Below are 19,048 nucleotides of genomic sequence, written 5' to 3'. Positions count from 1 at the left end.
TATGCTGAGTGGAATAAGTCAATGAAAGAAAGATAATGATCATATGCTTTCACTCCTATGTGGAATATCAGAAACAAGGAAGAAGACCATAGGGGAAGGAAGGGAAAATAGAATGGGAAGTCATCAGAGAGGGAGAAAACCCATGATGGACTCTTAACTATCGCAAGAAACTGATGATTGTTGGAGGAGAATTTGGGGGGGGGGGTAACTGGGTGAGTAGCATTAAGGAGGTCACACGATACAATGAGCACTGGGTGTTACACACGACTGAAAATTTATTGAAGACTACATCTGAAACAAATGATGTACTGTAAGTTGGCTAATTGAATTTAAATTAAAGAACAAAAGACCTCGAGTAAACAATCCTAAACATTTGTATGGAACCACTAAAGATACCGAACAGCCAGTGCAATGTGGAAAAGAAAAACAAAGCTGGAGGACTCACAATTTCAGATTTCAGGTTATACTACAGAGCTGCAGTCATCCTAACAAGACAGTACGGCACAAAAATAGACACAGCGACCAAAGGAACAGGATACAAGTTCAGACAGAAACCCACAATTATGTGGTCCATGAATCTTCCACAAAGCAAGCAACAATATCAAAAGGGAAAAGGACAGTCTCTACAACAAATGGTGTTGGGAAAACTAGACAGCTATGCACAAAAGAATGAAATTAGACTGCTTTCTTACACAATAAAGACAAACACAAAAGAGTTTCAAGACCTCAATACGAGACCTGAATCCATAAAAATCCTACAGGAGGGAAGACAGTAACTTCTTGACATGGACCATACAAACGTTTTTCTAGACTGTCTCCTGAGGCAAAGGAAATGAAGGCAAAAATAAACTATTGGGAATACAGCAAAATAAAAAGTTTCCACACAGGAGAAGAACAATGAAAACGTAAAAATAATAAGACAACCTACTCAAAGGGAGAAGATATTTGCAAAGATCATATGCAATAAAGGGATAGTGTCCAAAACATATACAACTGATACTACTTGACCCCCCAAAAAACAAATAATCCAGTTAAAAAATAGGCAGAAGACATGGACAGACATTTCTCCAAAGAAGAAATACAAATGGCCAACAGTCCCGTGAAAAGATGTTCACCAAAACCCATCATCAGGAAAATGTAAATCCAAAGGACATTGAGGTAATACCTCAAACCTGTCAGAATGGCTAACATCAAAAGCACAACAAAGAGCAGGTGTTGAGAGGATGTGGATAAAGGGGAATCCTCGCGAACTGTGGGTGGGAATGCAAACTGTGGTGGCCACCGTGGAAAACAGTATGAAGGTTCCTCAAAAAATTAAATATAGAAATACCCTAGGATCCAACAATCACACTACTCGTATTTACCCAAAGATTAGGAAAACAGTAACGTAAAAGGATACGTGCACCCCTATGTTTCTTGCACCATTATTTACAATATCACAATATGGAAGCAACCCAAGTGTCTGTAGAAAAATTGACGAATAAGATGATAGATGTGTGTATTCACACACACACACAGACACACACACACAATGGAGTATTACTCGGGTTGAAAAAGAATGAAACTTTGCCATTTGCAGCCATATGGATGGAGCTAGAGAGTATTATCCTAACTAAAATCAGTCAGTCAGAGAAAGACAAATCCCATACGATGTCACTCTAATGGGGAATTTAAGAAACAAACAAAAATAAATAAATAAAAGAGAAAAAGGAGACACACCAAAATACAAACTCTTAACAATAGAGAACAAACGGAAGGTTACCAGAGAGGAGGTGAATAGAGGGATGAGTAAAATAGATGAAGGGGATTAAGAGGACACTTTTCTTGATGACCACTGAGTAATATGTAGAATTACTGAATCACTCTATTGTACACCTGAAACGAATGTAACACTGTATGTTAGCTCTAATGGAATTAAAATAAATTAAAAAAAAAGATTTTTCTTTCAGGAACCTCTTTGAAAAAGCTTTTCCTGTGCAATGTGCATAAGCCTTACTTGGGAGGATTCACTCTACAATAATTATTCACTCCATTCCTCAAATTAAGATTTCACTGAGTTCTTACCGTGGATCCCAGCCCACGGGAGCCATGGTCCTTTTCAGTCCAGGCTCAGCACCTATGCATTCAAGGTTGGAAGTAGAGACACATGTCACTTCACAGTCCAGAAAGGTATTATTGTTTCTGTTTCAGTGTGAGAGAGTCACAGACTTTGGGACAGGTTTCAGAGCAGGTTTATTATGGATCCTGGATCTCTACTTCAATGTTCATTGCCTGGATCCATTTGGCTAATAGGTTCCCTGTGGATCGGCTTGCTTCCAAGCACATACATGGAAGATGCAAAGGTGGGTGGGCTTGGTGTGGGACTGGAAGAAGATCAAAAACAGACAAGGGTCCGAACCCTCCCCTGATCCAGGAACTGCTACGGGAGAGGGTACGGGAGGTAGAATCCATGTGAAACTCCAAGGTCACCAGCTGAACACAGGAGGCACAGGTCAAGGGATCTGGAGATGCAGGGGTTGAAGGCTGCTCTGAGCTACCTCTGGGAGGAAGGGAGGGAAGGAATGAGAAGGAGACACTGCCTTCCCCTGACCCATGCCAGCTGCCCACCGCTCCGACACGCATCAGTCTATGAGCTGACACAGCCTGTGCTCAGGATGGGCTGGCTCGGGTCCCTCAATCCTCTGTGGGACAGCTGGCCCCAGGGCTCAGAGACATGCTGAGGGAGATGAGAGGGAAAGCTGCCCCACCCAGGTCATCCCCTCCTTGAGCAGACAGCCCTTCAGAACTGCTAAAAAAAAAACCCCACTAACAGGGTTGAAAGACATGCCATGGATGAACTAAAGCATAGAGATATGTAAAATAACATTCATTTTTAAGTTCAGAGCTGTCATCTCAGGAAGTGGGGAGAGCTTCCCTGAAGAAGACTGAGGGGAGGGCAGGCCATGCTGAAAAGGGAGACATGGCTCTCCTGATTGGGGACCTGCAGCCCCCTTCCAGGGCAGGGCATCATCCTCGCATCACACGAGATCCATGGAACTGTTCCATCAGGGCCAGATGTTTGTCTCGAGAAGGCTACCCTGGCATCGGACTGCACAGGGCACCAGGGACGAGGGCCAGATGGAGGACGGACCATACCCCGGAGGCCATGGGGCAAGAGCAGAGGCACATGACCTTGAAGATGATGATGAAAAGCAGGAGTTTGCAGCATGGAGCCGGCCCGAAAGTACCATGGGAGTAGTGCCCAAGCTACACTGACTGGGTACCTTCTGTGCCCGGTGTGGCTGACTTCAGTGTGCTCCAGACTAGTCCTGACCACAAGTCTAGGAAGTGTGCACCACCCCCGGCCTCCTCTCCCCTTGCAGCTGCTAGGAATCACGGTCAAAGACCCTGGTCAGCTTTCGTGGAAACCAAGCAGTGGCTCCCCCGCATGCTGCACCTCTGGTGGTGGTCCAGTGCGACCCTCGTGCCTGGCCAGACACTGATGTCTACCTGTCTCCACACAAATCCACAGACAGGAGGGTGTCCCTGAATTCCACAGCACCTGATGAGACAGATCCACAGAACCCAACACCCAGTGGGTCACTAGGGACCTCACCTATGGTCATGGAGCTCACCATACCTTATTTCTGTCACTTTCCACAGAAAGCCTGTTTCTGATCCCCCACAATACCATACATCCTGGTTGCTGACCTGGGGTCATGCCATGATCCCACATGGCATCTTTCTTTAAGTGAAGGCTATGCCTTCACCTCCTAGAAAATATTTCTAATGAAGTACAAGTTCATCAGGACTACGGTGTGAATGGTAGCACACAGCCTGCATGGTAGTAGTCAGTAATTCTAACAAGGGTTAACCCCAACCCCCGTCTCACAAAACCTTCCTCCATCCCCACTGAACTCATGGTCTGCCCTCAGAAAACCCTCCAGGAAACAAACCTTTCATCTGAATGCTCTCTTCACCTTCTGCTTCAAATCTTGTCCAACCACAATGATATGAAAATAGAAATCAGTTTCAAGAAAAAAATGGGGCAGTCAAAAATAGGTGGAGATTTTTGGGGCCTGGGTGGCTCAGTCATTAAGGATCTCCTTTCAGCTCGGGTCTTGATCCCAGGATTCTGGGATCTAGCTCCAAATCAGGCTCGTTGCTCAGTTGGAAGCCTGCTTCTCCCTCTCCTACCACCCAGCTTCCGTTCCCTCTCTCGCTGTCTCACTCTCTGTCAGATACTTAAAGAATCTTAAAAAAATATGTGGAGATTTAACAACATGCTACTGAACAACCAACAGTCAAAGAAGAAATCAAAAAATTTTTAGAAGTATCTTGACACTGATGAAAAAGACAACCTACAAAAACTTATGGGATGCAGCAAAAGTAACTTTATGGGGGACATTCATAGAAATTCAAGTCTTCATCAATCCATGAGAATGGTCTGCAATAAACAACCTGATTTATGTGGTAAAGAAGTAGAAAAAAAAACAACAAACAAAGCCCCAAATTGGTAGAAATAAGGAAATAACAAAAAGGAATGCATACATAAATCCAACGGAGACTAAAAAGACAAAAAAAAAAAAAAACAATGAAAATGAGAGCGGCCTTTTTTGGAACGATAAACAAAACTGACAAACTTAGCTAGACTCACCAAGAAAGACAGAGGACTCGAATACAATCAGGAAAATAAGATAATGGATTCCTGTCTCATATCAAAATCAAAAGAACTCTTCAACCTTGGACACAACAACTTCTTGCAAGCCACGTCTCTAAAGGCAAAGGAAATAAAAGCAAAAATGATCTATTGGCACTTCATTAGGATAAAAAGCTTCTGCTTGGCAAAACAAATGATCAAAAAACAAAAAGGCAACCTATGGAATTGAAGAAGATATCTGCAAATGATTTTACAGATAAAGGGCTGGTATCCAAGATCTATAAAGAACTCCTCAAACTCGACACCCAAAAAATGGGCAGAAGACACAAAGAGATACTTCTCCAGAGAAGACATACAAATGTCCAACAGACACATGAAAAAATGCTCCACATCAATTGCCATTAGGCAAATACAAATCAAAACGACAATGAGATACAACCTTACACCAGTTAGAATGGTTAAAATTAACAAGGCAGGGGGCATCTGGGTGTCACAGGGGTTAAGCGTCTGCCTTCAGCTCAGGGCATGATCCTGGCCTTATGGGATCGAGCCCCACATCAGGCTCCTCCGCTATGAGCCTGCTTCTTCCTTTCCCACTCCCCCTGCTTGTGTTCCCTCTCTCGCTGGCTGTCTCTATCTCTGTGGAATAAATCAATAAAATCTTGAAAAAAAATTAACAAGACAGAAATAAAAAAAAGTTAGAAACTATGTGAAGAAAGGGGAACCCTCTTACACTACTCGTGAGAATTCAAGCTGGTACAGCCACTTTTGAAACCAATATGGAGGTTCCTCAAGACGTTAAACACAGAGCTATCCTACGACCCACCAATTGCACTACAGGGTATTTACCCCATAGACACAGAGTAATGAAAAGAAGGGGCACCTGTATCCCAATGTTCATAGCAGCAATGTCCATAATAGCCAAACTGTGCAAGGAGCCAAGATGTCCTTCAGCAGATGAATGGACAAAGAAGATGTGGTTCATCTATACAATGGACTATTACTCAGTCATCAGAAAGGATGAATACCCACCATTTGCACCAACGTGGATGGATCAGGAGGGGATTATGCTAAGTGAAATTAAGTCAAGCAGAGAAAGACAATTATCATATGGTTTCACTCCTATGTGGAATGGAAGGAATAGCATGGAGGACATTAGGAGAAGGAAGGGAAAAGTGAAGGGGGGGAATGAGAGGAGGAGAAGAACCATGAGAGACTACTAACACTGGGAAACAAACTGAAGGTTGCAGAAAGGGAGGGGAAGGGGAATGGGTTATCCTGGTGATGGGTATTAAGGAGGGCACCTGTTGGGGCCCCTGGGTGGCACAGCGGTTAAGCGTCTGCCTTTGGGTCAGGGCGTGATCCCGGCGTTATGGGATCGAGCCCCACAACAGGCTCCTCCGCTGTGAGTCTGCTTCTTCCTCTCCCAATCGCCCTGCTTGTGTTCCCTCTCTCGCTGGCTGTCTCTATATCTGTCGAATAAATAAGTAAATTCTTTTTTTAAAAAAAAGGAGGGTACGTGTCATAATGAGCACTAGGTGTTATATGCAAACAATGAATCATGGAACACTACATCAAAAACAAATGAAGTACTGTAGGGTGACTAACATCATTTTAAAAAAAAGAGAAAGATATGAAATCCATACAGGAATACTGTCACTATTTGCAAAGGACATGAAATCCCGAAAGATTCCACACACACACAAAAAAATCTGTTAGAATAAACAAATTCAAGAAAGCTGCAGGATATAAAGTCAATATACAGAGACCTGTTGTCTTTTTTTTTCAGATTTTATTTATTTATTTGATAGGAAGAGAAAAAGTACTAGCAGGGGGAGTGACAGAAAGAGGGAGAAGCAGACCCTTGCTAAGCGGGGAGCCCAACACGGGGCTCCATCCCAGAACTCTGGGTTCATGACCTGAACTGAAGGCAGACGCTTCACCTATGGGGCCACCCAGATGACCCAACTTCTTGCATTTCTGTATACTGATGACACACTTTCGCAAAGAGAAATTAAAAAAGCAATGCCATTTACAATTGCATCAAAAAAAAAATCTAGGAATAAAAGTAACCAAAAATGAGAAAGACAGTACACTCAACGCATGGCAGAAAGGAAATTGAAAACACGTGTGTCAAGGGGGGCAGGATGTATGGGTCAAAGATTTGGAAGGCAACACAAACAAATGGAAACTTACGCCAATCTGCTTAACTGGAAGAGTTAATTATGTGAACATGTACATCGTACCCAAAGCAATCGACAGATGTGATGAAATGCTATCTGAATTCCAGTGGCATTATTCGAGGAAATAGAAAACAGTCCTCAAACTTGTATGGAATCACAAAAGACCCCAAATACCCAAAGTAACCTGGAGAAAGAAAGGTGCAGTCAACACACTCCTGGATTTCAAGCTAGATTACAAAGCTGTCGTCTTCAAAACAGGATGGTACTGGCATAAACACAGACACCAGGTCAGTGGAACCAAACAGAAAGCTCAGAAACTTACCCACACGTAGATGATCCTAACTTACGACACAGCAGCAGAAGATATACCATGAGGGAAGGACTGTCTCTTCAGTGAGCGGTAACAGGCAAACTGGACACTAAATGCAGAAGAATATAACTGCGTCACTTTCTTACACCACACACAAAATTTTTAATGGATGAACGATTTGAACATAAGACCTGAATCCATAAACCTCCAAGAAGACACAGGTACTAAGTCTCTCGACATTAGTTTTGGAAAAGAGTCTTCAGATCGGACACCAAATGTAAAGGCAACAAAAGCAAAAATAAACAAGTGGAACAACCTCAAACTGAAATCTTCCACACGGAAAAAGAAACCAGCAAAAACTAAAGAGGCCACAGACCCAATAAGAAAAAAATATCTGCAAATCATATGTGTGAGAAGAGGCTAACATCCAAAATACACACAACACTCATACAAATCAAAACCAAAAAAAAAAAACTGTATAAAAAATGGGGGGAATATGTGAATAGATACTTTCTAAAGATGGCACACAGGTGCCAACAGACAGAGAAAGTTGTTCGACATCACTTAATATCGTCAGGGAAACATCATCAAACCCACAATCGGCTATCCCCTCACAACTGTTGGAACAGCAATTGTCCCAGAGACAGACACCAGGTGGGGTCAAGGGTGTGCAGATGAGGAGACACTGTGCACTGCTGGTGGGAATGGAAATTGGTGCAGCCACTGTGACAAATGGTATGGAGGTTCCTGAAAAAATAAATGCAACTACCACAAGACCCAGTAATGGCTCTACTGAGTATTGATTTGGAGAACACAAAAATACTGCCTCAAAAAGACAGATGCACTCCCACGTTCACTAAAGCATTATTCACAAGAACCAGACATGGAAACACAGACCTTGGGGGCCTTATGCCAAGTAACTCAGACACAGAAAGACCAATACCAGATGCTCTCATGTACATTCCACATGGAATAAACAAATACTGAACGCATATACACTGAGAGCAGATTGGTAGGTGACAGATTCGGAGATGGGGTGGTAGAAACGGGTGAAGGTGGTCAAAGTCTCAATGTTTGAGTGAGAAAATCCTATAGCCATGAAATGTTCTGTCCAGCATGGAGACTAAAACTAACCCCGCAGCATGGGGTATAGGTTTCCCTGCTCTTTGAAAGTACAGGAATTCTGAGAAACCTTGCACAGCAGAAATGGTGTCAAGAAGGAATGGCCATTAATTTACACGGAACAATTAGATAGTGTCCTCAGACTCCAAAATTCCTTCTCTTTTGCTTCTCTTAGGCCTCAGGACACAAGTTTCTGACGGAGGCCAAGCATAAATGAAGATAAAGCACAGCAGAGGCTCACAGACACAATTCAAAGTGCTGGTGGCTGGATGCAGAGAGCGGTTCCCAGCGGAAGGAGCTGGTTGGGGTGCACGCCGCCTCTGTCGTGCTTCTCCCCAAAACAGATGCTGACTGTGATTCTCACTGTTCACCTTTTTTCATAAGAGGGAAATCCTCTTCAGTTGTCTTCCTCTTACTGAAGCTGGGTAATAGCGTAGTTCTTTCAAGAAAACCCACTGTCTTACTGTGAACGTTTAAAAAGTGGGGGATACTTGTACTTAAGCATTGCTGAGGGAGGAGATGTGAAAGGTTCTCCCAGACACAAACCTCAGCAGATCCACTGGGAAAGGCACCTTCCTCAGCATGCGGAACACGGACTACCTCCTATCCCCAGAAACCCTCTCCTTCCCCTCGATCAGGACAACCCACAACAGCTGGGAGTTACCCCAATTCCTCCGTTCTCCTGCTCCTAATAGCTAACTCATCAGCAAATCCTGTGCGCTCCATCTTCAAAATGGACCCAGAATAGGTCTAACCGCTCCATCCAAGGCCACCTGTCTGGTCCATAGTGCCTGAGTTCCTGGAAAAGCTTCGTCATTGACCTGCCTTGCCATCTTCAACCCTCTGTCATCTGTTCTCAACACTGTAGCCAGGATGGCCCAGTGAAACAGGGTCTCATGGGGTTATAGCCCTGGAATGGCTTTCTGTCGCCCTCTGTCACCTCACTGAGGTCATGTCCTAAGCTGTCCCCTGTGGCCACAGGGCCTTCTTGCTGCTCCTGGACATATCTGGAATTCTCCTGCCCCAGAGCCTTTGCACATGCTTTCCCTTCTGTTTAGAATGCTCTTGATGTGTTCTCACTTGCCTTCTGAGAAGTCTGAATTGGAGTGACAGGGACAGAAGGTGAGGCTGTGTGTGTTGGGTGAGGCTGGTGGCCCAGAAAAAGGTTTTCTGCCAGCTCTCCACCTGTGCCTCACTTGTCCTCAGCCAGGAACTTGCACACAGCCCTCACCTGTCACAACTCTCACACAGGAGACCCACAGCCACCCCTGGCGCCCACCCTGCCCACACCCTGCTGCAGAATGCATTCAGCTCTCCTCTGGGACCCCTGTCAGCTTTACCCAGACCTGGAACTCCCCCGTCTCCTGCAAAGCTCCCGGATTCCTCCTCTTCTTCCAAAATCACACTGGCGCAAGGCTTTCATGAGAAAGCTATAATGCTAACTAATGAAAGGTTCACACCTACTTTCCCCTTCTGTTGCCTTTCTCTCCTTCTGTCCTACCTGTGCAAACTGTAACATATCAGTGGAACATGAAAATGCTATGAGATCTGAATCTTTCATTGCAGCTTTCTGAGGACTCCTTATGTGATAAGAAACTAGTGTATCTTACAACAGGGTGTTTTACAACTCTCATCTATAGAACAGTACAGCCCAATTCACTACAACTTTACCTCACTCTTCATGAAGCAGAACACTTTTTCCTTTCTTCTTTTACTTAAATTCCAGTTAGTTCACATGCCATGGAATATTCGCTTCAGGGGTAGGATTTAGTGATTCCTCACCTGCATACAGTACCCAGTGCTCATCACAAGTGCCCTCCTTAATACCCCTCACCCATTTAACTCTTCCCCCCACGCCCCTGTCCTGCAGCAACACTCAGTTTGTTCTCCAAGGTTGAGTCTATTTCCTTGTTTGCCTTTCTCATCACCCCTCAACTCTGTTCATCTGTTTTATTTCTGAAATTCCACAAGCGTGAGAGCATAGGATATTTGTCTTTCCTCACTAATTTTGCTTAGCTTAATACACTCTAGATCCATCCACATCCTTGCAAATGGTAAGATTTCATTCTTTTTGAAGCTGGGTCATATTACCATATATATATATATATATATATATATATATATATATATATATATATATATTTATACATATATACATATATACAGGTATCCCACATCTGCTTTATCCATTCATCAGTGCATGGACTTTGGGATTCTCTCCACAGTTTGGCTACTGTGGACATTGTTGCTATAAACATCATGGTGCATGTACCCCCTTCGAATGTGGATTTTTGTATCTTTTGGGTAAGCACCTAGGAGAGCAATTGCTGGATCATGTGGTTGTTCAATGTTTAACTTTTTGAGGAACCCCCACACTGTTTCCCAGACTGTCTGCACCACTCTGCATTCCCACCAACAGGATGGGAGGGTTCCACTTTAAGCAGAACATTATCTGCTGGCAATTTCATAAGAGGAAACAAAACCTCTGTGAGATGCACCCAGGGTCAGGCAAGCAGTTGCAGACTTCACCCCAAGGCTCCTGACGCCAAGCCCCTTGAAGCCACCAGCATGCCACTATCCAAAAGAATTCCCAGACTCTTCGTCTGACTCCAGCACCGAAGAAACTACAGAGAGAATATGGCACCTCAAAATATCGAGATAATACTAAAACTAGAAAGTCAAGCTCAACTTTTAAACAGGAACAGGCCCATTTGGATAATTTTGAATTTTCCCTCCACCCTAATTTTAACTCTTCTGATGAATAAACTAATCAATGACGAAACATCACCTTTGTCAAATGACATCATCCAAGTCTGTATCAGATGAAAAAAAAGCCACCTAACTCTAGATGCTGGCCACTCAACCATATCTTAGGCCCAATTGAATAAACACTGTTAGATGAAGGAACAAATTAGATGTTACAAACAGGCACAGAGTGAATCTCACCTTCCCTTTCTAATAAAAGAGGGTTCCTAGGAAACAGATGGTCAAAATACATTTGTAAGCAATAAATGGACAGAGAAATTGTGAATCCCTGCAAAGTTCTACCTGCAGGGAAACAAAGTAATTGTTGCACCAAACCCAGAATGCTGACAGCTACTTCAATTTTACTTTGTGGCTCAACTAGAGAAAAGAGAAGAGCCCAGGAGGTTTTGGGATAATGAGAGGTTTTACCTCCAGTCCTGACATAGATAGGACATGTTGCCAAGCATACCTGTGCTTTCTCTGAACACTGGCGTCCTGTGACAAGCTGCCTCGCTGACTCCGATGCTGACGTTCAAAACCTCGGGTGTCTTGGAGCCAGAGCAGAGAAGTGTTGTCAGCTGGGGACAAGAAGTCACCTCTGACCTAAAGCCTGCAAATCTGCTTCGGTTTCTGGGTGAAGGGGCAACACATACTTGTTGTTTAGCAGTAATTATCTTCATTCTCAATAGACCAATGACCTTGCCTTTTCTGGATAGCAGACTTACTCTTCTAAAGAAACCCTCAATTCGTCTATTCCCAATGCAAGTAGAGTGGAACATTTATTTCTCACTTAAATAGAAAACACTGTTATTGTCGACATTGCGTGAATGAACTTTTAAAAACATTTTAGAGAGAAAGGAAGAGACCTTTATTCAAACCCAAGTGAGGACAGCTGCCTCAGAGACACAATCTTCACCAAGAAGGGAGTGCTCCGGGGAAGGAACATTTGGGGCAGGCTTATATATTTATTTCGGTTTTCTTTTACATACAGAGTTACACACCACAATGAGGATCTTCTTAGATTCCAGAAAGTGACAGACTCTTTCTTATGTTTTCAGTATGTACATGTCAGTATGACTTTAATCTTATGGGAGCCAAAGAGGTTCTTTATTTTTTCTTATCTTTATGTTGGCATATTTGGTTACTGTTTCCTTCTCGAAACAGATGTACAACATGTGCTTGGGGCAGATAGGGCCCATGCTTTGAGGTTTTGCCCAATCAATTTGAGCCGGGTAAAATGTTAAAGGATAGCTTCCCTGGGAGCCCAGGATCAGGGCCCACAGACGATATAAGATAAAAATTACTTTCATCATTATAATTACTACTAAATGGACGATGTGAGACAAAAGCACCTTTCACAAGAGTACCAAGAAATCAAAATGAATCCCACAGAAGGCTACCTGCTCCATGGTCAGCACAGGTAACAGAAGTGTTCACAGTCTCTGTACTCCTGCCCTTCTCCTGCCCAAATCTCTGAAGCACACAGACCACTTAAAATCAGAATTGTAGAACTGCTAGACACCTTAGAGATGTCTGGCACCATTCCCTTGGACTGCAGAATAAAACACAGTAGCTCGTTGTCACAAACTAATTTCAACATGAAGTGCCCCCTGGATGCACTAAGTTCTTTCTCTGCAAATGTTGACTAATGTAAGTCACAGTCATACCATATAAACACTATGATGGCTGGGAAGTCATCGTAGGTAAGGGAATATTTTAGCCATATTTATAAGCATTGGCTCACTTTGTAGAAGAGGCTGAGCTGAGTGTTTTTAAATACTATTTCAGACCTGTTTTACAGCACCCTCTGAACATACCAGAGCCTGAATGGACTAAAAAAGATAGTTGGTTTCACTAACTTTAATACCAGAAAAATATTATACTGTCTCTATTCCTAAGGGTCTTTGAGTATCTTACCCAGAGGTCCTCCACTGAGTTAATGATCTTAATGATCACCATGGGCAGATGTGAAAAGGCCCGCTGAATTCATTCCAGTTGTCCACATGACAAGAAAATCCTGATACTTGATAGGTTTCCAGATGGAGACGACCAGAGATAAGAGGGAAATAGTACCCTGTATGGAACAACAAGGGATTTGGAGTCAATTTGGGGATCCCACTTAGGTTTCTGACACTGAAATCCTCTGTGACTCATATCATCCGAGTCCCTGTCTAACCGCCTGAAAATGTGCCTAAAAATATCTACACCCTAGTTGAGAAGTTTGAGAGGCAGAATGCTACAAAGAGCCAGCATGATGTCTCTCAAGAACAAGATCTCAAGAAGCCATAATTGCTATTGGGTCTATTTCTTTTCCAGAAGAAAGTACACATGTTGAATCCATATTTCGAATAGATGACTCACCAGATGATTTTCAAACCTGAAGGAAGGCCAAGAAGTCACTCTTGTGTCATATTTCACTCAGAAATCATGTTGTTGGACTGGTGAGGATGATACAATAGAAACATCATCACTAAGAGTGGGGAGCTTCTAATTTCCATACGGCCATGTTGACCCCCTTAGCTCAGAGCCACTAGAGAGGGCAGCTGGGGAGTGGGCATTGTCATCAATATGAGTGGGCAGCTTCCCATTTCCATATGGCCATGTTGAACCCTTAGCTCAGGGCCACCAGAAAGGACAGCTGAGGGGGACCACAGACCAAGGCTGCCAGGTGTGGCTGGGGCAGGCAGAACTCTGACTTAAGGCTCAACTGCTGTCTAGGTTATTATAATGCTCTTCACAAAGAAAGTGCCATTGTGTGTGAGCCCTCATGTAGAAAAGGTTCAGAATTTCCATTGAGATTCCCTCTCTGACCTTTAGGATATGTAGCAAAGTTCCATTTAATTTTTAACATTGAAGGACTTCCTGGTTTTCTTTTCGCTATGACTGTGGCTCAATTCCCCTGTGGTCTAAGAATAGAATCTAGTTAATTTCAGGGTTTAACATTTGTAGACTTGATTCTTGGCCCCACCTATCATCTATTTGGGTAAAGAGTCTATGACCACTTGAAAATAATGTATTCTGCACTTATTATGGAATGTTCCCTATATGTCAATTAGGTCACATTTGTTACCAATGTTTTGTCTGCTTTTTCTGTCAGATATTGAGAAAGGTACATTAAAATCTTCAAACAATGCTGCTCTATTCAATGTGGCATCGGAGAATCTACCAGTGTTTTAAGGCAAGAGAAACAAAAAGGATAAGAATTGAGGGGATAATTGTGACTATTCGCAGATAATACGATTGTGTACTAGAAAATCAAAAACAGTGTTTAAATATCCTATTAGAATTAAAAATGCAATTTAAAATAATAATAATAATAATAATAATAATAATAAAAGAGGTTTCCTAGGAAACAAATGGTCAAAATACATTTGTAAGCAATAAATGGGCAGAGAAATTGGATTGTAGCTTCCCATTGCACAGTTTCTGAAAGAAAACGTAGAACCTGTCAATCTTGGGGTAGGACATAGGGTGCACTAACCATTTAAAAGAATTCAGTGGGACTTCATAAAAATGTGACATTTCTCCTTATCTTATGACCATAAGAAAATGAAAAAGTGAACCGCATTCTGGGAAGTAAAGATTTGCAATATACACACTGACAAAGACTTGTCAATAAAGAATTCCTGCTCATCAAACATAGAGTCTATTTATAAACGAATACTTCACAAAAGATTGACTGATGGCCAATAAGAACAGGAAAGGGTGCTCTACAGTATTATTTTCAGGAAGAGCAAGGCCTTTCCTAAAATGAAAACATACACACAAACCAGTATTCCCTAGATGGATGACGTCCTTATTTCTGAGGACAGCTTGAAGAACAGACTAGCATCAAAGTAAAGTGATGGAATTCCTGACACTCAGAGGATGGACAATTGACCTCAAACTACAGTACAATTTCTAGGCATCATTCGGTCCTCTGAAGGCAGACAACTACCATACCCCTTCCTACACCACACAGGTTGCTTCCCAACCCCTACCATAAAAGAAGAAGATGAGAAACAGATAGGACTAGTAGGAAATAGCAAAAATCACATGTGGAGATTATCCTGAAACACACTGATCACATAACTAGTGTAAGGAAGTGTAGGGAACTGACAAGGACAGAGACTCAAGAGGTACTTCTTTGGGAAATGCTGTCTGAAATCGTCACACCTTGGTACCAGCTAATGAGGGCTCTGAGCATACCCTAGGGTTTGCTCACAAGGGTCTGCAACACCATCGCTGAGGACTGAAACTCTTCAAGACTTCAAAGCTTGCCTGATTGACTATTGGACTAAGAGATTCCCATGTTCTGAAAACAGATACCAGCTCATTGAAAGGTTCACCTGGGCTCTCTCGGAGGCCCTACAAGAAGCTGAACCATTCACTGAAAATCAATTACACACACACACACACACACACACACACACACACCTGTCATTTCAGCAATTACTTAAACATTCAAGGTTCTTCCTACCTTTTCTTTTTCACATTGATATTTATACTCACATGAAATGTCATCATTTCTAATGAACACAGATGTCAAAATAGAGATCCATTGACACAATATTCACAAAATGGAACTTCCCTGCTGTAATTTTCAATATAGCGTTTTTTAAAGTTCATACATATTTTAGGTTTTTGGTAACTTTTACAGGAGAAGATCAGCATTGAAAAACTCTGAATACTGACAATGAGTTTTAAGCCTAGAGAACAAAAATTGTCCAATTTCATAGATAATAAGGAACCAAAGGGAAAGCATGGAAGCTGTAGTCGAATAATTTTACACATATGCATCCTCTCTTATTCTACTACTGACGGGCGTGTTTTATTACCACTATGCATGCATCAATTGTCTTCCACGTGCACCTGCACAGGTATAATGAATTACTACAGTAGAATGAAATGTCTGGGAACTACTTGGCAGCATCTATAATGAACAATTCAATTTCGATCTTATATTTGGTGAACTTCCACTGTCTGTCCCTTTAGACAATGGACCCTAAACAGAAGGGGCAATGAACCACGAGAGACTATGGAGTCTGGGAAACAAACTGAGGGCTTCAGAGGGGAGAGGGGTGGGGGATTGGGATGGGCCAGTGATGGGTATTAAGGAAGGTACATATTGCATGGAGCACTGGGTGTTATATGCAAATAATGAATCACGGAACACTACATCAAAAACTAAGGAAATACTGTATAGTGACTAACATATCATAATAAACAATTATTAGTAGAAAAAAATTAAAGGTAAAAAAAAAAAACCAATACAGCTTTTCTGTTTCAAGAACAATCACAATTGAGAACAAACTAACTTCCAATCCCTAAAGCAAAACACAGACCAAGTTCCATTTCACTCCCCTTTATTCACATTCTCTGTGGGTTCTAAGCTATTTCCCTAACTCCTTTCCTGCTCAGCAGGGAGCCCGGGCTCGATCCCAGAACCCTGGGATCATAACCTGAGCCAAAGGTACATGCTTAACTGGCTGAGCCAGCCAGGAGCCCCAGCCATGTTTTTCTTAAGCAAAAGGACACTTTCTCACAATGCCTTCACATGACTTTACATGGTACCAGAGACCTGCATTTGCTTCTAGGAGGTTGCAGATGAAGGCAATTGCAAACTCTCACAGTGGTTTATCAAATACAATGACCTACCTGGTGACAGTGAAACTCTTATGAGCCCACGAGAGGGTGCTGTGACACTCAGCTGTGGCTGGGCTGGCACAGAGAACCAAATCTATTTCCCTGCCTTATGTCTGTGAGGAACAGATGCCCCCACTGTGAATGAGACCCTGTCACTGAGCTGTCCAGAGATGGCCATCCTCACGGAGGATGAGGATAAAAGACAATGCCTGAGGAGACCTCATCTGTCTCTTATCTTTTCATATTTTTGACAGTGGACAAATCACTGCCTAGGAGTCCCCAACTACCTTAGTCTCATCTGTGAATGACTAAGAGGTTTTACAAAACACTTAAGATTTTCACCTCACAAATGGCCACAACCACTTTCCATAGGGATTCAACATTAAGCAAAGATAATGTTCGTTGGAAGAGAGGTCCTGCCCACTGTTTTTTCTCACTTATATGCACATCTTCCTTACCTCATGGTAACATAACCACCTTGATTCCTGCTTCCGTCTTCAGGAAGGCTGATGTGACTTGAAGGGCATTACCCTGACATCGTTCTTTCTTAGCAATAAGATGTGGACATTTCCCTAGTCCTACACACCCAAAGTTGAATCGGAATCAGGATTGAGGAGGCTGATGAGAGTTGAAGGTGTTTTCCTGTACACGGTGGTTTATTACCCATAAGGATGGGTCATAGTCCTCGAAATTCCAGAACCTTTTCATTAATGCTTCCTACTCGTGAAAGATGATGTACTTTGGTCTTTCCTTGTATAGTGTGGAGACTCAGAGAAAAGTGCTTAGCCCTTTCGTCAAACTCCACGACCACCTTGGGGCTGGCTTCCATATTCACAAAGGATGATGTTAGGGCTAAGAGGGTTCCTGTACACCGTTATTTCTTACAGATAAGTGTATGGCATTTTTGTTACATTGCCAGAACCACTTAGCGCTGGGCTTGCCATCCTCCTGGGGACAAACCCTAACCCTAGTCAGCCCCCAAGGGGCCCCTCCCAAGGGGCCTGGCACCACAATGCTGGGGATTGGGGACCGCCGAGGCCAGCGCCGGAGTCACCCTGCCGCCCTGCAGCTACCGGGGCTGCTAAGGGCGCTGCCAGTCATTCAGGGCGAGAGAATGGTCAGGGCCCTCAAAGCCCCGGCGACATTCGAAGGCTCCCCGCGCCAAAACGCTTGGGCCCACACTCCCTCTCGCCAGCGCCTTCACCTCGGCCTGCCACTCTGCCTGCCGCAGAGCTGGGGGAACGGGCCTGCTGGACTCCTGGAGGCTAACACTTACCCTAGGTCGGCCCCCGAGAGGCCCCTCCCAAGGAGCCTGGCACCACAATGCCGGGGATTTGGGAACCCCGAGCCCCAGTGCTGGACTCACTCTGCCACCCCACAAGCACCCAGGGCTCTAGGGGCGTTGTTAGTCATTCAGGAAGTGAGAACGGGCAGGGCCCTCCGATCCCCCTGCAACCTTCGAAGGCCCCCCGCGCAAAAACTCTGGCTCCCACACTCCTGCTCGCCAGTGCCCTTACCTCGGCCCACCCCTCCGCTCACTGCAGAGCTGGCGGATTGGGCCTGCTGGCTTCCTGGGTGCTAACCCAATCCCTAGTCGCCCCCGAGGGGCCCCTCCCAAGTGGCCTGGCGCCGCATGCCAGGGATTGGGGACCCCCAAGTCACAGCGCCGGACGCACCCTGCCGCCCCACCGCCACAGGGGGCGCTAGGGGCGTCGCCAGTCGTTCAGGGCAACAGAATGGGCAGGACTCTCCGAGCCACCTGCGACCTTCGAAGGCACCCCGAGCCAAAGCCAAATGCTCTGGCCCACGCTCCTGCTCACCAGCTACCTCACCTCGACCCCCACCTCCATTCACCGCACATGGGCGGAACGAGCCTGCCAGCCTCCTGGGGGCGAACCCTAACCCTAGGACGGCCCCCGAGGGGCCCACCAAAGGGGCCTGTCGCCACAACGCTGTGTATTCGGGACCCCCGAGCCTCAGCCCCGGACTCACCCTGCCGCCCCGCCGCCATCCGGGCCGCTAGGGGTGCCGCTGGTCATTCAGGGTGGGAGAACGGGCAGGGCCCTCTGAGCCCATGGCGAACTTCGAAGGCCCCCCATCCAAAACGCTTGAGCCCACGCTCCTGCTCCTCAGCGCCCTCACCTCAGCCCGCCCCCCGCTCGGTGCAGAGCCGGTGGATGAGGCCTGCCCTCCTCCTGGAGGCTATCCATAACCCTAGGTTGGCCCCTGAGGGGCCCCTCCGTAGGGGCTTGGCACCGCAATGCCTGGGATTGGGGACCCCCGAGCCCCAGTGCCGGACTCATCATGTTGCCCCGCCGCCACCTGGGCTGCTAGGAGCACTGTCGGTCATTCATGGAGGGAGCACAGGCAGATCCCTCCAAGCCCCTGGTGACATTCGAAGGCCCCCCGTGCCAAAACGCTTGG

Source organism: Ursus arctos, unplaced genomic scaffold (assembly GCF_023065955.2).
Source record: "Ursus arctos isolate Adak ecotype North America unplaced genomic scaffold, UrsArc2.0 scaffold_33, whole genome shotgun sequence".
Taxonomy (NCBI): domain Eukaryota; kingdom Metazoa; phylum Chordata; class Mammalia; order Carnivora; family Ursidae; genus Ursus; species Ursus arctos.
Note: the sequence above shows the minus strand (reverse complement) of the source record.